Source organism: Nomascus leucogenys, chromosome 14 (genome assembly GCF_006542625.1).
Source record: "Nomascus leucogenys isolate Asia chromosome 14, Asia_NLE_v1, whole genome shotgun sequence".
Classification (NCBI taxonomy): domain Eukaryota; kingdom Metazoa; phylum Chordata; class Mammalia; order Primates; family Hylobatidae; genus Nomascus; species Nomascus leucogenys.
In genome coordinates this window covers 56,888,334-56,904,147 of record NC_044394.1, presented here as the reverse complement: position 1 = coordinate 56,904,147, position 15,814 = coordinate 56,888,334, and the positions used below count along the sequence as shown (strand labels likewise).

General features: G+C 36.7%; 1 protein-coding gene across 1 annotated transcript in view; it reads right to left on the bottom strand.

Annotated features, from left to right (window-relative positions):
* HELZ (helicase with zinc finger) overlaps positions 1–15,814 on the bottom strand; it is a gene marked incomplete at its 5' end in the record, with an annotated part of 126,445 nt that overhangs the window by 19,984 nt on the left and 90,647 nt on the right. The gene's annotated exons all lie outside the window — the stretch shown is intronic.

Sequence of the window (15,814 nt, the reverse complement as noted above, 5' to 3'; positions counted from 1 at the left end):
TATTGATTTTCCTTTATTGCTTTTCTGTTTTGAATTGTATTAAATTCTGTTCTCATCTTTGAAATTCCCTTCCCTCTGCTTGATATGAATTTATTTTGCTCTTCCTTTTCTAATTTCTTGGGGTACAAGTTTTGATTATTGATCTGAGATCTTACTTCTTTTCTAATATAAGCTTTTATTAAATTCTAATACAAGCTATAAATTTAAATTCTAATATAAGCTATAAATTTCCCTCTGACATGGCTTGAGCTGCATTACACAAATTAGGACAGGCTATATTTCCATTTTCACTCAATGTAAAACATTTCTAATATTTCTAATAAAGAAGCTTCCACTGGTCAAAGATAGGGGACAAGGTGTCAAAATGTATAATGACTACAATAAAGTAAAAACTCAAATACATAATGATATCAAATAATAATATTCAAAGTGAAAAAAGAAGGGGAAAAAAGCCTCAATGGTCATCCTGAGGCCTGCTAAGGCCTCAATCCATTACTCTGAAAATTGACTAATAAAGGGCAAGGATTAAACATTTATCCTTCCCTTTCTATATAGACTATATTTTAGGTAGTAATTAAATATTCAATGAGGAAAAGTTCTCCTTTATAAAAGAAAAATAAATATAAAAGAAATTTAAAGAAGTTTTAAATAATCATTTTGCCATTCTAATGAAACAATAGATCTAAGCAACAACCATCAACAGCTGCTAAAATCTGAAAGGTTGCTAGAAATTTTAACATCAATAGATCAGAATGACATCATCTGATCACTGAAACATACTGATCAACTTAACATAGCTAAAGTGGGAAAACTGGATATTATGTACATCTTTAAACATATAATTTAAAATGAGACATTACATACTGCCTGGTAATTTTTCACTGAAATATCATAGGTATCTTTCCATGTCATGAACACTCTTATAATATCAGATTTAATAAGCTGCATTTTTTTCTTCATTTACTTAAAACTAATCTGTTTAATTTCCCCAAGATTTGAGAAAGAAATCCTTGATTATAGATCACTTACGGTCTACTAACTTATTTCCATTTAGCTCCCCCTCAAATTATCATTTTCTGCTTACAGCAAATATGCTACAGTTTGGGAGATCGGTACAGTTCCCTAGAGAGAAAAAACTGGATGGAGCAAGGAGAGGACTATCACTATAAGATTAAAAATAATCAATTTATTAACAAGCCAGATAACGTGTGATGAATAAACTTAGTTTACAACAGTAATATTTGTGGGTTCATATCTATGGGTTCATGTGATGTAATCTATTGAAAAGCATTTGATAAATTATAAAATCATTTTTTAAAAGTATGATTCCCAGTTAATGGTGGCAACTGGCCCAAGACTCCACTAAAATAATAATAAATGAATATTATAGATATACAACAATCAAGACCATGAGACTGGTCATCAATATAGGACACATTTCCAGAATACATGGAGACTGGATGGAGGAATGGTGTCTGTGGAAGAAGAACGAAATTATAGCTACCACCCAAGAAGGGAAACAATTCACCTAGCAGAATTCCACAGAGGCTTGTGCCTCAGAAATGCCAACTAATATAAAATGAAAGGAAGAGGAAGGGATAAAATTAGGGGAGTTAAATGAAAGTCTCTACAGGAAACAGCTGGACTCATATTATACTTCTCCCCACAACAACAGTGAGACACAGCCAGCCAGGTACCTACAACACAGACAAAAAGATAAGGAGACAGACAAGCAAAAATCCAGGAAAAACGAAGGGCTCCACATGGATTCAAGCATTAAAAAGTCCCCAGTGAAAGGCCTGCCAGGCAATACATCTTGTGATATACACAAAACTCCCAAGTTGCTTTTTAGTGAAAGATAATCAAGTGGCCAGGCGCAGTGGCTCACGCCTGTAATCCCAGCACTGTAATCCCAGCACTGTGGGAGGCCACGGTGGGCGGATCACCTGCGGTCAGGAGCTTGAGACCGGCCTGGCCAACATGGTGAAACCCCGTCTCTACTAAAAATACAAGAATTAGCCGGGAGTGGTGGGGGGTGACTGTAATCCCAGCTACTCGAGAGGCTGAGGCAAGAGAATTGCTTGAACCCGGGGGGTGGAGGTTGCAGTGAGCCAAGATTGTGCCACTACACTCCCGCCTGGGTGACAGAGCAAAACTCTGTCTCATAAAAAAAAAGATAATCAAGGATTACCAGACTTTTAAGGAAGGTCTCCAGCATAAAAGATAGTCCCAGATAAACAAGTTGAAAAAAGGGAGGCCCGGAAAGAAACAATAGTGATGTTTTAAAAGTATTTTACAACATTGTTTTAGTTCTTATTAAAAATCAAAAACAAAACAACAACAAACCCTCTAACTGGTGTTCTCAGAAAAGGCACTGCGGAAAACAAGATGTTATGAAAAAGGAAAAAGCTCAGAATAAAGAACTCTTGTGAGTTTAAAACCTGAGGGCTCAAATATTAAATGCAATAGAAGTTCTTGTAGATAAAATCAAGGAAATCTTCCTGAAAGTAAGAAAAAGTACAAAGGTATCAAAGTATGATAGGAAATAAAGATTTGGAGAATCTAGGAGGCCCAACATCTTATCAAAAGAAGTTTCAGAAAGTGAGACATGGAGAAAAATAATGCTAGAAAATTATCAAAAAAAGATTAATAATGATCGACAATTTCACACAGTTGAAGGATATGTATGAGTCCTTCTCTAAAGCAATGCTGTCCAAAAACCATTTCCTGTGACGATGGGAATGTTCTGTGTCTGTACTGTTCGGTAAGGCAGCACCTTGCCACGGGAGCTCCTGGTCAGTCAAAATGAGCCTACTAGGACTGAGGAACTCAATTTTAAATCTTATTTCATTCCTAATCATAACCTATCCATCAATAATTCCTCTAGGTTCTACCTGCAAAGTATATCCTGAATTTATTTCTTATCATTTCCACTGCTACCCCACAGTCCAAGCCACAGTCACCTCTTGCCTAGATAACTATGACGTCCTTCACTATTTATTTTATATTATTTTTAAAACTTTAAACAAATAAATTGTATTTTCATATAATTTTTAAAGTAATTTTAATGTCATTTTAGCCTTATAAAATTCAATCATAATGACAGAAGCAAAAATTTATCTTAGTTCCCAAAACTCAAGTAGATTTATTTCTAGGTTTTGTTGTTTCCCTTAAAAGAAAGATACAGACCAAACTCCCGCAACATGTAATTTACCCATATAACAAACCTGCATGCGTACTCCACTGAACCTAAGATAAAAGCTGGAAACAGCCTGTAGTCCCAGCACTTCTGGAGGCCGAGGTGGGCAGAGTGCTTAAGTTCAAGAGTTCAAGACCAGCTGGGTGACACAGGAAAACCCCATCTCCACCAAAAAATACAAAAATTAGCTGGGTGTGGTGGCATGCATCTGTAGTCCCAGCTACTTGGGGGGCTGAGGTGGGAGGATCGCTTGAGCCTGGAAGGTGGAGGTTGCAGTGAGCTGAGATCATACACTGCACCTCCAGCCTGGGTGACAGAGGGAGACCTGGTCTTAAAAAAAAAAAAAAAAGAGAGAGAGAGAGAGAGATGCAGGCATACCTTTGAGATATTGCAGGTTTGGTGAGAAAGACAGAGAGATACAGGCGTACCTTGGAGATATTGCAGGTTTGGTTCCAAACTACTGCAATAAAGCTAATACTGCAATAATGTGAGTCACGTGAATTTTTTGGTTTTCCAGTGCATATAAAAATAATATAATCTATTAAGTGTGCAATAGCATTGTATGTTTAAAACAACACAATGTATAAAGGCAGGCATGGTGTCACATGCTTGTAGGCCCAGCTACTTGGGAGGCTGAAGAGGGAGGATCACTTGAGCCCATGAGTTTGAGGCTTAAGTCAGTTATGATCGCACCCATGAATAGCCACTGCACTCCAGCCTGTGCAACATAGTGAGACACTGTCTCTTTAAGACATTTTTTTTTTAATGTATTTGCTGTAATTTTAAAATAATGTATTGCTTGTGATTCTCTGGCTAAAAAACTTAAGAACAAAAAATATATACTGTATGGCTAAAAAATGCTGACTGACCAGGGTGGTGGTTGCTGAAGGCTGAGGTGGCTGTGGCAATTTCTTAAAATAAGACAATAATAAAGTTTGCTGCATCAGTTGACTTTTCTTTTCACAAAAGATTTCCTTATAGCGCACAAAGTTGTTTGATGGTATTTTACTCACAGAACTTCTTTCAAAATTGGAGTCAATCCTCTTAAGCCCTGCCAGAATTTTATCAACTAAGTTTATGGAATATTCTAAATCCTTTGAAATCCTTTGTTGTCATTTCAACAATGTTCACAGCATCTTCCCAGGAGTAGATTCCATCACAAAAAACCACTTTCTTTGTTCACCCCTAACAAGAAATTCCTCACTGGGCTCAGTGGTTCACGCCTGTAATCCCAAAACTTTGGGAGGCCAAGGTGGGAGGATCACTTGAGGCCAGGAGTTCAAGTCCAGCCTGGGTAACACAGTGAGATACAAACAAACAAACACCAAAAAGAAAACAAAACAAAAAAATTAGCCAGGCATGGTGGTATGTGCCTGTAGCCCCAGATACTCAGGAGGCTGAGGTGGGAGGATTGCCAGGGTCCAGCAGGTCAAGGCTGCAGTGAGTCATGATTGCACCACTGCACTCCAACCTGGGTGACGGAGCAAGACCCTTCTCTTCAAAAAAAAGGGGAAGAAATTCCTCAGCTATCCAAGTTCAATCATAAGATTACAGCAAGTTAGTCATATCGTCAGGCTCCACTTCTAATTCTAGTTCTCTTGCTATTTCCACCACATCTGCAAGTTACTTCCTCCACTGACGTCTTGAACCCCTCAAAGTCATCCATGGTGATGGAATCAACTTCTTCCAAACTCCCGTTCATATTGATATTTTGACCTCTTCCCAAGAATCACAACAAGAAAGCATTTTTTAGCAATACAGTACATATTTTTGGTTCTTAAATCTTTTAGCCAGAGAATCATTAATGGCATCTAGAATGGTGAATCCTTTCCAGAAGGTTTTTAATTTACGTTGTCCAGATCCATCAGAGGAATCACTATCTGTGGCAGCTATAGCCTTACAAAATGTATTTCTTAAATAAGACTTGAAAGTCAAAATGACTCATTGATCCATGGGCTGCAGAATGGATGTGTTAGCAGGCATGAAAACAACATTCATGTCCTTGTACAGCTCCATCAGAGTTCTTGGATGACCAACTGCATTGTCAATGAGCAGTAATATTTTGAAAGGAATCTTTTTTAAAAAATCGCCCCCCACCCCACAAGCAAAGCAGTAGGTCTCAATAGTGGGTTCAAAACATTGGTAAACCATGCTGTAAATGGATATGCTGTCATCCAGGCTTTATTGTTCCATTTATAGAGCACATGCAGCATGGATTCAGCGTCATTCTTCAAAGCCTTAGGATTTTTGGAATGGTAAACAAGCACTGGTTTCAACTTAAAGTCACCAGCTGCATTAGTTCCTAACAAGACAGTCAGCCTGTTCCTTGAAGCTTTGAAGCCAGGTATTGACTTCTTCCTCTCTACCTAAGAAAGTCCTAGACAGCATCTTCTTCCAATAAAAGGCTGTTTTGTCTACACAGAAAATCTGTTGTTTAGTGTAACTATCTTCATCAATGATCTTAGCTAGATCTTCTGGGTAACTTGCTGCAGCTTCTATATTAGCACTTGCTGTTTCACCTTGCACTTTTATGTTATGGGAATGGCTTCTTTCCTTAAACCTCATGAACGAACCTCTGCTAGCTTCCAACTTTTCTTCTCCAGCTTCTTCATCTATCTCAGCCTTCACAGAATTGAAGAGAGTGAGGGTCTTGCTCTGGATTAGGCTTTGGCTTAAGGAAATGTTGTGGCTGGTTTGATCTTCTAACCAGATCACTCAAACTTTCTCCACATCAGCCATAAGGCTGTTTCATTACATTCTTATCATCTGTGTATTCACTGAAGTAGCACTTTTAATTTCCTTCAAGAACTTTTCCTTTGCATTCCCAGCTTGGCTAACTGTTGTAAGAGGCCTAGCTTTTGGCCAGTCTTAGCTTTTGACATGCCATTTTCACTAAGCTTAACCATTTCTAGTGTTTGATTTGAAGTGAGAGACATGCAACTTGTCCTTTTACTTAAATAGAGGCCATGGTAGGGTTGTTAACTGACCTGATTTCAATACTGTTGTGTCTCAGGAAATAGGGAGGCCCAAGGAGACTGAGTGATGGGGGAACAGCAAGTCAATGGAGCAGTCAGAATACACATAACACTGATTGCTCAAAAACAATCACAATAGCAACATCAAAGATCATTGATCACAACAGATAAAGAAACAATGAAAAAGTTTAAAATACTGTGAGAATTGTCAAAATGTGATACAGAGGCACAAAGTGAGCACATGCTGTCAGAAAAATGGCACTTATCGACTTGCTCAACATGGGGTTACCATAAATTTTCAGTTTGTAAAAACTATAATATCTGTGAAATGCAATAAAGCAAAGTACAATAAAACAAGCTATGCCCATATACTGAAATAAATGTGACTTTGCAACACAGTGCATCGAAATCAATTTGGGTCTAAATTTAAAAAAATGCCATTTGAAGCATCTCAGAGGCAAGGGCACTTATAATTTACAAATGGTATTTTCCTACCAAGCAATATTATTTTCCTATACAACCATATACAAGGTCATAGAAGGGATACTAGAACGAACACAATATTACATCTCAGAGAAAAATGTCAGGTTCACTGCTGTGACATTTGGAGCTACCTTGAATCTGACTCTTGTTTACTCTTCTTGAATATGAAACAGTGAATTAACAATTATAGAGCACAACAGCTCTTACAATGAGCAAATGTTGGGGTGGATAGGAAATAAAATAGTTTGCAGTAAAAGTTTACTCTTCAACCCATAACTATTTGCATTTTCTCTGAAGATTCATAATTATTAAAACTAAATAAATTTTACAGCTTTTGGAAAAAATGTAATGCTGGAGAATGTGTTTTATTCTTAAAGAATGTGGAGAAAATAAGTACATTTCTGATATTTGAGATCTCTAAATTAATCATTTGAGCAGTCAAACATTTAGCAGCTACAACTGGATACATTTCAAGAAATCAAGAATTCTAAAATGAACTAGCTCCCTTTCTCCACACCACCCAGAAAAAATAAAAGGCAAATTTTACACAACTGAAGATTGAATTCTTCACAAGAACATAATTTTGCTTTTCCCCCACATCTAGTTCTGTGTAATTGCAATCATTTCTCATTTTCTAAGAATAAACCTTACTCATGGAATACAGATCTGAAGAGCAGTGTGATGCTTCAGAAACAGCATGGGACTGTCAGGAGTCTCCACTCCCTTGAGTTAATAACTGCTTAGGTTACAAGTCCTTTAATATCTTTGTGCCTCAGTTTCCTTTTAAAAGGGGGGAATTAAATAATCTTTAAGGCCTGACTAGTTCCAAAGTTACAAGATTTAAAGTCTTTGATAAAGTCTTTTTCAGTAAGAATATATTTTAACTTTCAATTAAAAATGTCCAAACAAAGCCAGGCGTGGTGGCTCACGCCTGTAATCCCAGCCCTTTGGGAGGCCTAGGTGGGCGGATCACCTCAGGTCAGGAGTTTGAGACCAGCCTGGCCAACGTGGTGAAATCCCGTCTCTACTAAAAAAAAATAGAAAAATTAGCTGGGCATGGTAGTGGGTGCCTGTAATCCCAGCTACTTGGGAGGCTGACACAGGAGAATTGCTTGAACCTGGGAGGTGGAGGTTGCAGTGTGCCGAGACTGCACCACTGCACTCCGGCCTGGGTGACAAAGCAAGACTCCATCTCAAAAAGTAAAAATAAAAATGTCCAAACAACATCTATCATCTTTAACAACCATCAACAATTTGATAGACTCGCTAAAATATTCCAAGTGTGATGACAAATCCGAGCCTATTTATGTGATTTAAATCCAGAAAACTACAGGACATGCTAACTGACTGCAGTGAAATGGATTCTGGGCAACAAGTTTAAAATGTCCTTTTTTCCTCTGCCAGAGGGTACTTCCTATACAGTAAGTTGAAAGACAAAGGCCCCCAAACCAAAATTTTAGAAAAACATCTGTAGCCTACAAAAGAAAAATATTTCTGACAGAGAAATCCCTTTACATCTCCATCAACACTGTAGTTTTGTGGGCCCCTAGGCTGTTTAAACATACTTTCCTTCCTTTCTTTTCTCATTTCTTATTTATTCTTATTTCTATCCTTATCTATTATTTTCTTTTCTTATTTCTTGACTTTGTTTCCTATTGCTTTCGCCCAGTTCTGTTTCAGGAAGTGAGTATTCCTTCTACATACATCTTCAGCCAATCAGATTGTTCCTTTATTTTCAGATGGCAACCCTACCAATGACTGATGCTCAGGTTTAATTTTAGAGTCCTCAGGTCTTAAATAATTTCATTAATGTTGTTTAAAGGCTCATTTACCCTGCCAGAGAGATTCTTAAAGAGATTCTGGGTTCAGTATCAACTCCATATATGATTGTGTGTTTATAAATATGCTTCATGTTTTACTGTGAGATGATTATGGTACTACACATATAATCATGATTTTCAAATTCTGCTAATATTTCTTTCCAAATATTAAAATGTAATGCTAACATTTCAAAAGCCATTTAATACATGAAATCTAAGAAAGGAAAAAACTAAACTACAAAACTCATGTATAAATTTTTACTGCTAAAGATAGTTTTAGTTTGAGTAAAAACTCCTAATTTGCTTACCACTGTCTTATAAGATATACCTCTAATATATGACGTTACCAAGCCATTTCACCTGTGTGTATATAAATAGCTAACTGGGGAAAGGTCAGCAACTTAATTAATAAGGGCTCTATTTATAATTATGCTATCAAAGCTAATCACCAAGTAAGAGCTAAATACACTAGTTGAAATTCTAAGTCTCATTAACTATGGTGCCAGAAATTTTAATTAAAATAGGACATCTCATTTAAATGATTAGCTTTGATAATTTAAGCATGAATAGAGGTTTAATTTATTAATTTGCTGATCACTGTTATATGCATTAGATGGCTTATTAGATATCATACATTAATGATCCCTTTGAGAAGCTAGGTCAGAGAAGACAGCAATATTTCTACCTCGTTATACAACACAAGTCATAAGCTATCACCATCTATTTCTAAAGTGAGAATAGGCAATAATCAACCAAGATTATAATCTTCAAGATACATCTGTACAATACTTTCCTCTAAAAAAGAGAAATTGGGGGAGTCACGATGATTAGACAACAGTATATTGAAATTTAAATTATCAACTAATTTAAAACTAGAGTTGTTTGAAAGAAAAAATGAAAATAAATAGATGGCTCAAAGGGCCTTTGTTGAAAAACCAACACACAGAACAAGAAATAGTTCAAAGCAGACACATCACTGAAACATGTATGTCATCTCTAAGATGATGTACGTAAATGTCGATTTACTGAAAGCTAATCAAAATAAGTGACTTACTAGCATTCCATTTTTATCAGAAAGCCATTACAATATCACCACTACAACACAAAAATGAGCCATTTCACAAGCCAACTCTGAGACTTTTACAAAGAGGGCTTCAAAAAGGATTTTCTATTTATTCCTTATGAGCACTTTTAATCAAACTACTCCATAGTGAAGCACATCTTAAATGGCAAAAGCTTTCCTTTGCACCAGTATCAACATTGCTACATAATCGTTTTGAGAATTTGTCCCTGAAGATAAAATGACTGAAAAGTATAATGGAAAAGAAAGGTCCCATTAATAACAAAAACAAAACAAAATGAATCACTCTAAGAATATTGGAAATACTCAAGATTTAAATGAAGATGTTACAGATTTTTGAAGAGAAACATTCAAAAAATAGAGAGAGAGAGAGAGAGAAAGAAGAGAGAAGCCAGGCGTGGTGGCTCACGCCTGTAATCCCAGCACTTTGGGAGGCTGAGGTGGGCAGAAAACGAGGTCAGGAGATTGAGACCATCCTGGCTAACACGGTGAAACCCCGTCTCTACTAAAAATATAAAAAAATCAGCTGGGCGTGGTGGTGGGCACCTGTAGTCCCAGCTACTCGGGAGGCTGAGGCAGGAGAATGGCATGAACCTGGGAGGTGGAGCTTGCAGTGAGCCCAGATAGCGCCACTGCACTGTAGCCTGGGTGACAGAGTGAGACTCCGTCTCAAAAAAAAAAAAAAAAAAAAAAAAAAAAAAAAAAATGGAAAAACAGAAAGAAGAGAGAAAAATGGAGGGAGGAAAGAAGGAAATAAATTAAATGAGAAGTTTAAAGTATTTGTAAAGATAAAATTTCCCTCAATTTAAGCTACAGGTTTAATGTAATTCAAATAAAAAGCCAAGAGAGTGTGTAGAGGTGGGACAGAGGAGGAGGAAAGAGTTCGTAAAGTTATTTTAAATTTTTTTTAGTAGAAAAACCACAGAATGACCCTCCTCCCCCATCCACTCCATGCCCCACATATAGAAACTAGAAGGGAAAAAGAAATAAGGGAGACTTTAAACTACTGGGTTAGAACGCCACAAAATCTCAAAAATTAAAACAGTATAATTCTAGTACAGAAACTTATAGATGAAGAAAAACACAAAGTCCAGAAATAGATCACAATATGTAATGAAGAAATACATCTTACTCAGAGGTTAGAGTATTAAATTATCATGCAAAGTGAAAAATCCCACACAGATAAAAATTACCTTTGAAAAATCCTTAATCATGCCAAAATTACTAAAAACTGAACTTTTGGAAGCTCAGAGGTCAAGAATTAACTTCTGTTGTTTCTCTCTGCATTTCATTTTTCACTACCCCACCCCTCGGAGCAAGTATGATACAGTGCTATTGCAAATAATTTGGAAAGTGACATCTCTTTAGTGAGAATGTAATAATTCCAAAAAGACAGGAAGACAACTGGCTAAACGTCTGGAGAAAATGTAAACCCTAATCCCAAGATTACACTAGCATTTAAAATCAAATTGGAGCAATTTATCAATCTATTGGCAATTGGGGATGGTCTACTGCCTGGCTCAGGAGAAGACAGCACTTTGCCCTTTGTTGTCCTCCTCATCCCATCACACCTGTAAGGACCGAAGTGGGAAAGGATGCAGGCAGTACTGCCAGACTACAGCGTCCAGCCTTAGCCAAGTAGCCAAGGGCCATGGCTTTTGCTGCATTTGAGGTGGGGAAGGAAAACCCATGGAGTTAAGCCTAATTATCTACATGAGAATAGTCTAAAAATTGAAAGTAGCAAAAAATGTTACAGAATGGGACCAAGATCCCATTCAGTGGTGATATAGGTGGGCACAGCAATTGGGGGAAGAGCAGAGAGAAATTGTTTCAAGTTTTCCCAACAAATAATCTCCCTCCATTAATGGATTATACATTCACATCTATAAATGCTAGGAAAGGCTAAACGTTATAGTAGGTATCTTTGTCTAGTTAAATTATAAATAATTTCTCTAACTTCCACATTTTCTGTGCTGGCCATGTATTTCATTTGTCACAAGAAAATCAAAATTACTATAAAAAGAAAAAACAAGTGAAACATACTGTAACCAACCATCTCCATTTAAGTGAACTGTTACAATAACATCCAGATATCATCCCGCAAGATTAATCTACTAAGTTTTCTGAATAAAAGAATCCACAGTGGGAGGGAAAAGACTTTTCTTTGTTGTTAACGTTAAAGAAATTTTTTAAAAGGTTGAAAATAAACAGCAAGCACATCAATCATTCACTTTGTGAGATGATTCATGCAAAAGCATTTTGAATAGACTAAAGTTACCCTAATACACTGAAAATATGAAAATCTGCAATGTGCTAAAAAATATTATCTTTGTCAAATAAATTTTTCAGTGTTGTCAGTGAATCACTCATTTGTGAATCTCATGCAACAAAATAAAACTGACCAAATCTTTTTGCAAAAGTAAATTTCACTCTAAGAACCCAATGACAATGAAAGGTACTTATTCACACACACACAAAGATAACAGAAATATCAAACATTAAGAGCACCAAGGTATAAAAAACTTAAATTCCAAAATTAAGGCCCATTTAAAAAGATCAATGACTAAAGTGGATTATGAAGGATTATTTAGTAAAGTACAAAACTTCATAAAACTTATAAAAACTTTGGCACACAGTTCCCCCTCATATCATGAACTCATTTGGCAGGTTAAATAAAAACATCATAAGTGATATCAGCGAAAATGGCAGAGTGAGAAACTCCAAAGTCCATCCCTCCATAAAAACAGAAAAAAATTGGCAAAAGCTGTCATAATCCATTTTTTGGGACCCTAGAAACCTAAGTAAAAGCTTGCGGCAACCAGAAAAAACAATCAAGAATTAAGCAAGAAAAAGAAATAAAAGGCATCCAGATTGGAAAGGAAGAATGAAACCATTTTTATTTGTAGATGACATTATCTTCCATATAAAAAAGCCTAAGATATCTACAAAAAAATCTATTAGTTAATAGAGTTCAGAAAGATTGCAGATAATCAATATCTCATGTGTTTAAACACTAGCAATGAACAATCAAAAAATGAAATTAAGAAAACAATTCCATTTATGATAGCATGAAAAAGAATAAAATGCTTAGGAATAAATTTAACAAAAGAAGTGCAAGACTTATACTTGGAAAATTACAAAATACTGTTGAAAGAAATGTTAAGAGTCCTGAACAAGTAGAAAGATGTCCATGTTCAGGTACTCGAAGACTTAGTATTCTTAAGGTGGCAATACTCCCCAAATTAATCTACAGATTTAAAGCAATTCTTTTTTTTAAATGTCAGCTGGCTTTTTTTCTGAAGAAATTGGCAAGCTGATCCTAAACCTCACATGAGAAAATTCAAGGAACCCAGAATAGCCAAAACAATCTTCCAAAAGAACAAAATATAAGGACTCATACTTCCAATTCCAAAACTTACTACAATACTACAGCGTACAATACAGTGTGGTACTGGCAGAAAGACAGACACACAGATAAATGGAATACAATGGAGAATCCAGAAATAAACCCACCATCTACAGTCAACTGATTTTTGACAATGTTGCCAAGACTATTCAATGGGGGAAAGAAGAGTCTTTTCAAAAGTGGTGCTGAGAAAACTGTATGGCCACATGCAAAAGAATGAATTTGATACCCACCTCACACAATATACAAAAATTAACTCAAAATGGACCAAAGAACTAAGAACCAAGTGTAAGAGGTAAAACTATAAAACTATAGAAAGGGGCCGGGTGCGGTGACTGAAGCCTGTAATCCCAGCACTTTTGGAGGCCAAGGCGAGCGGATCACGAGGTCAGCAGATCGAGACTATCCTGGCTAACATGGTGAAACCCCGTATCTCCTAAAAAAAATACAAAAAAAATTAGCCGGGCGTGGTGGTGGATGCCTGTAGTTCCAGCTGTTTGGGAGGCTGAGGCAGGAGAATGGCGTGAACCTGGGAGGTGGAGCTTGCAGTGAGCCGAGATGGTGCCACTGCACTCCAGCCTGGGCAACAGAGCAAGACTCCGTTTCAAAAAAAAAAAAAAAAAACTATAAAAAGGAAATGTAAAAGTAAATCTTTGCCATCTTGGATTAGGCCAGGGTTTCTTGGCTATGACACCAAAAGCATAAGCAGCCAAAGAAAAAAACAGATAAATTGTAGTTTAGCGTCAAAGGACACTATCAAGAAAGTGAAAAGACAACCCACAGAGTGAGAGAAATAATTGCATATGAGATTAAGAGTCTGTACCAGAATATATTAAAAAAACTCTTTAAGTAACCAAAAAAAAACCATTTTTTTAAATGGCTGAAGCATATGAATAGACATTTCCCCAAAAAAGATACAAATGACCAAGAAGCACATGCAAAGATGTCAACATCATCAGTAATTAGGGAAATGCAAATCAAAACTACAGTGAGGTCTGGGCGCGGTGGCTTAAGCCTGTAATCCCAGCACTTTGGGAGGCTGAGGGCGGATCACCTGAGATCAGGAGTTTGAGACCAGCCTGGCCAATATCATGAAACCCCATCTCTACTAAAAATGCAAAAAAAAAAAAAAAAATTAGCTGGATGTGGTGGTGGGCGCCTGTAGTCCCAGCTACTTGGGAGGCTGAGGCAAGAGAATTGCTTGAACCTAGAAGGCACAGGTTGCAGTGAGCCAAGATCATGCCACTGCACTCCAGCCTGGGCGACAGAGTGAGACTCCGTGTCAAAAAACAAAGAAACAAACAAAAACACTACAATGAGATCCTACTACACACCCATTAGGATGGTTATAATTTTTTTTACAAAGCGAGTATATAGAGAAATTGGAATCCTCATACATAGCTGTGGGAATATAAATGTGCAGAGAACACACTTTGCAGTTCCTCGAAAGGTTAAACATAGACTTACTACATCACCCAAGAACTCCACTCCTAGGTTACAGTGTGGATGCACTTCAAAAGCCAGATATAAAAGGCCACATAATGTATGATTCAATTTTTATGAAATGTCTCCATAGACACAGAAAGTAGATTAGTGGTTACTAACCTGAGAGTGAGGAAATTGGGGTGTAACTGCTTAACAGTTATGGGGTTTCTTTTATGGGCGATGAAATGTTCTGGAATTACACAGTAGTGATGACTGTATAACATTGTGAATACACTAAAATCCACCAAATTGTACAATTTAAAATGGCTAAAATGGTGAATTTTATGTGAATTTTATTATAAATAGCTAAAATATCACTTAACTGAAAATTACATTACTGCTCAGTTGTAAAACTACTGTTCATTATAATCTGAAAGACTGTCAGATGTGTGCCAAATTTTTGTAAAGTATGGTTCCAAAATTCTAGATCCTCACAATACATATATGTAGATACCAATTCATCTTTATTATGCTTCTAACTTACTTTAAGAGCCTAAAATCACAGTAAGTTGTTTTAATGACAGCTATACAGAATGAGCCAATCAATGAATACTGGGAAAATTTGAACAGACTGCCTCTAAATCCCTACAAATAAGACATACAGCTTTCTCTATGAATCCTGACTTTTAATTAGCATCTATAGCAGGCAACCTGCAAAATGTCAATCAATTATTTCTAATGGCCTTTAGATATCATTCTGAAACTGCCAAAATGAAGCTAATATCAAAAAAGTATTTTTCATATATCAAAATTAGAAATCTTTAATCTGATTTAAGATGTCTCTGTCTGATATGACTACAACCAGCTTTACACATTCTTATCTTTAATCACTGCAAATTTAATGGGATCAGCTAGACATTTTTATAGCCTACATACACCACATGGTACTGCTTTGGAAGTTTTATAACCTGGAATTACTAAGTTTTTCATAGCAAAAAGAGTCCATAAAGATGCTCTTTAGAAATATCTAAGTATTTTATTTAATTAATTAATTTATTTATTTATTTATTTTTTGAGACAGAGTCTCGCTCTGTTGCCCACGCTGGAGTGCAGTGGTGCAATCTCGGCTCACTGCAAGCTCCGCCTCCTGGGTTCACGCCATTCTCCTGCCTCAGCCTCCCGAGTAGCTGGGACTACAGGCACCCACCACCACGCCCAGCTAATTTTTTCTATTTTTAGTAGAGACAGGGTTTCACCATGTTAGCCAGGATAGTCTCGATCTCCTCACCTTGTGACCCGCCCACCTTGGCCTCCCAAAGTGCTGGGATTACAGGCGTGAGCCACTGTGCCCGGCAGAAATATCTAAGTTATTTTAAGATAAAATTAAGTTTAACTTAAAATGCTTAGTTTAGCAGAGTCAATTTT